Genomic DNA, 5,640 nt, shown 5'->3' with positions numbered 1-5,640 from the left:
GCCGCCGCCAATCACAACCGCCGCCGGGGGCGCTGTGGCCCAATCCGCCGCGGGGGAGGCGGGGCGAGGGCGTGGGCCGGCCGGCGGCGGCAGAGGCAGCCAATCAGACGGCGGAACCGGGGCGAGGAGGGCGGGGCGGGGGGGTGAAAATCCCTTTTGTTCGCGGCGGCGGCGGCGGAGGGAGCGGGCGGCTGTGATTGGCGCGTCACTTCCGCCGCGGGCGGGGGTGCGGCCGCGGCCCTGGGCGGGGCCCGGTGCCGCCCACCCCGCCCCGCCCCCGCCCGCTCCCCTCACGCCCCCTCCCGGGCCCGCTCCCCTCACGGCGCCCGGGCCTGAGCTGGCCTCGCCCTCCAGGCTGACGGTTTGCCCATGGGTGTTTTATAATGCTCCTGTTTTATCTGTGAAGGAGTACTCTAGCGCGTACTGCGTGGTGTGACTCACCTGGGCAGGCCCTCGCTGTGGGCGCGTTACTTTCTGTCACAGCTTTCCTCTGAGGACCTTTCGCAAGCGCTGAGCGACCGGTGGTGGCAGGAGCAGGCGCGGCCCCGGGGTGCTCGGGAGCTCTGTGTGTTGTTACCTGAAGGGTTGTAGTGAGGGGAGCGTTGGTCTCGTCACAAGTGATAGACTGAAACTGCCCCAGGCTGCGTCAGGGGAGGTTTAGATTGGAGATTAGGGAAAATGTCTTCACCAACGCAGTGGTCCGGTATTGGCACAGGCTGCCCAGAGAGGTGGGGGAGTCACCATCCCTAGGGGGGTTCAAACACCGCGTAGATGTGACCCTTGGGGACACGGTTTAGGAGGCCTGGGGGTGTTGGGTTGGGGTTGGACTTGGTGATCCGAGAGGTCTTTTCCAACCTTAATGATTCCATGATTCTATTTACTTTTATTCACCTGCTGCCAGCTGAGGAAAGAGCCCACGACACATGGGAGACTGTTGCTGGCAGGAATGTCACCCACGGCGGGAGCGGGGCTGCTGACACTGTTGAGGGCAGCAGGTTTTTTTGCTGTCGGAGCTGCTTACCCAGCAGTCTGCTAAGCCGGCGTGGCAGCTGAAACGAGAACGAACCCTTCCTCTGGAGAACGTGGTGAATCATTCTGTCTCCGGCCTTCCTACGAGATGTGCCCGGCGTTGCTAATGCGCTCGGTTCTGAAGAGCTGAAACCAGCGTTTAACGTCCTTCCCCACTGCGAGGGGTCTGAGTGCGGGGGAGCGCTGGGTCCGTACGGTGCCGCAGCACGGGGCCTGCGCTGCTGGGTGGTGACTGGTGCTACGAAACCAGCAGTTTCTGAAGTAGAAATTTCTGAACCTGCTGCAAAAAGTAGTGTCACATAGTAAAAGGAATTTACCCGGTGACAGCACTAGCAATAAACCGCACCTCTGACTATTGCAGTCTCCTGTCTGGTATCGTCAGAAGAAGGTTTTGTCTAGGCGGGATTGTCTGAGTGTTATTTCCCAGCCTTTGTAGCTACTGGAACTTTTGCAGTGCCTCTGGTCTAGCAATCTCAGAGCCCAGGGGGTCGAAAAAAAACCCTGCGGGTTACCTCTCCTGAGCTGTGCCAGGCTGTAGGTGCCCTGTGGCACTGCCGAGCAGCCGGTACGGTAAGACCTGTAATTGTGATTACCTTTCTCTTACACTGTGCTTCTTCTGGCTCTCTGCTTTTCACCTGTTGTCTCTTCTTTTACCCTTGGAATATGGTTTTAGGGCAGATGTCCTTTCATCACGTACATGAAAAACGGTAGCAGCTCATGTCAAGGCTCCTGCCCACAGGCTTTGCTTCCTATGCACTGTTTTCCACCCCTGCTAGAGAGGTGATGGTGCTGGATGAAGCCCTTGGAAGAGCAAGGATGGGCTGGAGAGGGTGTAAGAGGAGGGGGATGCTCCAGGACAGCCCTGGGGGAGGAGGTGGCTGCTGGCCGAGGATGACCTGCTGTCTGCAGGAGGCTCGCTCGCTGTCTGTGGCCGGGGAAAAGAGGAAGGGGGCAAGCAGGGTGCTGCGAATGATGGAGGTCTGACGAGGCAAAAGCTGACATAAGTCACCACCTCCTGCCAAGGACATCTAGGCTGTAAGCTGGCAGCACGCCGTCCCCTGAAAAAAAAACCCCAAAAACGGGCTTTGGGGAAAAAATGTGGGACAGAGAACCATAGTGAGTGGGGGCACCCAGCGGGGGCTCACGCTCGCACAGCGCGGGGATGAGCCCCCGTTCTGACACGGGGGTGGTTCAGATGCCGTGGGTGCGGGTCGGGGCGGCGTGTGCAGCCCAGCCCACGGCGCAGCCGGCTGGCCGGGGCTCCGGGGGTGCCCTCGGGGCTCCGGGGGTGCCCTCGGGGCCCGCTCCCCGCGTTCGCGTGGCTGCAGCTCCCCCGCGTGTCCGCAGCGCTCGCTGCACGCCGGGGGCTTCGGTTTGTCGGGAGCCGTTTTTCCAAATACAACATGTGCCTACGCCGTTATTCGCGTTTGCATCGGAAAACGGCAAGGAAGGGTTCGTATTTGCAGACTGACAGAAATTAAAGGCGCGAGAACGTCTGCGAGCGGGTCGGTTATTTTCTGGGGCTGCTGCAAACATTCCTGTCGCTGCCCGATCCCGCTCTTGGAAACACAGGAGAAAGGAGACCTTTGTGCGGAAGGAGCCTTGCGCGCGGCTGATGACTGGCTGGCGATGAATCGAGCACGTAAAGGTCACAGATGCGTGAGTTACATCAGGGAACATCTGGCACCAAAAGCCTCTCTGTTCTGGGGCTCGGTGAGGACATCCGATGGACCCAGCGCAGCTGAAGAGCAAACATCTGAAGGGACTGAGTGTCCTGAACGTCCTAGGTGGTCCCAGGGAGGGCAAACTAAACAACTGCAGCCTTGAAACCCAGCAAATTAGTACAGACGAGAGAAAAAAAAAATATTTCTTAGCAGAGCCCACATGCCCACGTGGAAAAAAAATATTCAGTGGCCCACTGGTCTGCATTTGAGGGGAAATAAATCAGCTGCACAGGAGGAGGGAGGAGGCTTTTCAGGCCTGGAAGACGTCTCTCTCCAGGCTGCTTGGCCACCTTCTTGTTTATTATTTTTAGCATGCGGCTGATGGCCAGGTGTGTCAGGTCTGGGCAGAAGCACGATGTACCTGCCGAGAGTGCTTGCAGCGTGGATCTTGGACGTAAGGAAACAGCAGAGAGTGCAAGGTGAGGGCAGATACAAACGGCTACTGCGCCTGCCCGTACGTCAGGATACACACAAGTGTGCGCAGGTGTGCCGTGTTCGTCGCATCCCTTCATAGCGTGTGGCACGAGTCAAAGATAGGAGCGAGCGGGGAGGGCTGTGGGCTGGCTGGGGCGGGGGTCCCGCGGGCCGAGGGGTGGGAGTGGGAGGTCTCAGCTCTGCGGGGAGCCCAGAGGAGAAAACGGGCCGGGGTACAGGCGCCCCAGCCAGCGCGGTGCAGGCTGGTGTCACGCTGGAGAACATCAACAACCGAAAAAGCCTCAAATGCCCAAAAGAAGGGGACACAGTGGTAGGAGAGAGGCGACTTCTCTCCTGAAGTATCGCAGGCGAGAGAGATAAACCACAAATGCAAACAATTAGAAAGAAGCACATCTGTCATGTTTGTGACGCCGTCGGAACAAGAACCCATCTGGGAAAAGAGCCAGCCCTTCTTCCCTGGGAGTCATATATTTTTTTCTTTTTAAATATTGCGTGACATCCGTCTCTATAGCTGTGTGTAGTTTGTGCTGGCATGTGGGCGTGCGTTTCTGAAGGCTCCCCGTATTAGCAGAAGATCTATAGTCTCATTCTAGAAATTTTGCCGCTATAAAAATGTATTCTGTTTTCAACTGAGTGTTTTTGTCTTCTCTCCTGAAACTCTGGAGCTGTGCAAAATGGCTTCATAAAACTTGCAGGGCTTTATAAAGTAGAAGTTACTGCCTCACCTTGCCTTTAAAAATGCACCCTTGATTTTAAGCATTGGGGTATTGTTTGCTTTTAAACAAGTGAACGCTGAAGAGATGCTATAAACTCCTTTTTAATTTTGTGGCTTATTGAGAAAAATCCAATTATACCTAAACAGGAATGAAACATTTCACAAAAGTATATGGTATCTAAAGAAACAAAGCAAAAAGGGGAAAATCCTTTCAGCGTTATCCCTTGAGTCAATACCCTCTCTTGGGAACGCTGCGGTACCTGAACTACTGGCACGAGCCCTTCCTCTGCACCAGAAAGGCCTCTGACCAGCCTCAGCTTGCCCGGGGAGGAGTGACGGGCTGCAGGAGCCCTGGACCCAGCCCCTGTGCCCCTGGTCGTGCCTGGCAGCTGCTCAGCAGCTCGCCACAGAGAGGTCTCAGCCCAAGTGCTGCCAGACCTCAACAGCACAGACCGGCCACCCTGGCGTCAGGCCAGGACCGAGGGACGTGGGGGGCACCTCCACGCCGTGCCGGAGTTCGGCTGCCGATGCCCGGCCCTTGCCTGGGCCAAGGGGCTGCAGTGGCGGGCTCCTGCCCTTAAATCAAACCCACGTGGGAGATCTTGGTGCTGCTGCCAGCTGCCGTTATGACCTTGTGGGAAAAGACGCTCGGCTCAGCGGGTAAATGACTCTTGGCCAAGGTTTCCCTGCCTGAAAGCCGGGCTATTGCGGCTTATGTCTCTTGAGTGTTCTGCCTTTTGACGAAGGATGCGAAGTGCTGGAGTGAGTGTATTAGAGCAGCTAAGAAGCAGCTCCAGCACAAAGGATGTTTGGAAAAATCCTTTTTCCAATCAGGCAAATTTGCAATTTCAGTCGCAAAGTGTTCCCCTTTCATTCCTCAGCACTTTAACTCCCTCTGAATTGGCTTTCTCAGCACTTCAGAAAGGCTTATGTTACATTATGTAAGATTTAACAGCCATCACTTCTCCAAAGGTAATACAGAAATGTCTTCTTTATGACACAAGAGGGAGGTTTCTCATTTGGGAAGCTGATTCTTCGTTGTTACCAAATGACTGCTGTCGGTACATCCTTCATGCAACTTTGATCTAATAACTAATTTTTTCTATGAAAAAACTAAAAGAGGTTTTGTTGATATTTCTGATAAATGGAAATACTTGCTGAAAGGAAATAAAATTATCTTCTTTATCTTTATACGTACATATCATATGTATTCACACCTACAGATTTAAATAAAGACCCCTCAGGACGCTGCCTGCGTTCACGTAATTCTGCAGCTGAACAAGCTGGTCGTTATGTCTCCAGGAATGACTTGTTCGCCCCCAGCTTTGCTCTGCACGTGCTGTCTCACCTGGAGCTGACAGATGAAGCCCTCGCCCAGTCCCGTCCCAGCCCCAGCCCAGGAACCATCCCAGGCTTTCTAATTTCTTCAGATAATTTCTCTTTCTCTCCATGAGCATTTATTCATCCACCAGCCTTTCAGGCAGACCTGATGCCACTTTGCCAGGAGCAGAGGGACAGGCTGGAGGAGCTGCCGGGGCAGCGCGGGGCCCGTCCGTGTGTCCCGCAGCCTTTGCTTCCGAGCACGTGGCGTTGAACTCTCCAGCCTTGCTGGGCGAAGGCGCCCGGCCTGGGCAGGGGGCTTCTTTCTGCACCTAAAATGCTAATTACGGGCAGCAAGGAAAAAAAGTTGCTCTGCGCTCCTGAACTTCTTTAGCAATTTACTGGGAAAAAGCACTC

The sequence above is a fragment of the Phalacrocorax aristotelis genome, chromosome 21, assembly GCF_949628215.1.
Source record: "Phalacrocorax aristotelis chromosome 21, bGulAri2.1, whole genome shotgun sequence".
In the NCBI taxonomy this organism is placed as follows: domain Eukaryota; kingdom Metazoa; phylum Chordata; class Aves; order Suliformes; family Phalacrocoracidae; genus Phalacrocorax; species Phalacrocorax aristotelis.
This window is presented reverse-complemented; position numbering follows the sequence as displayed.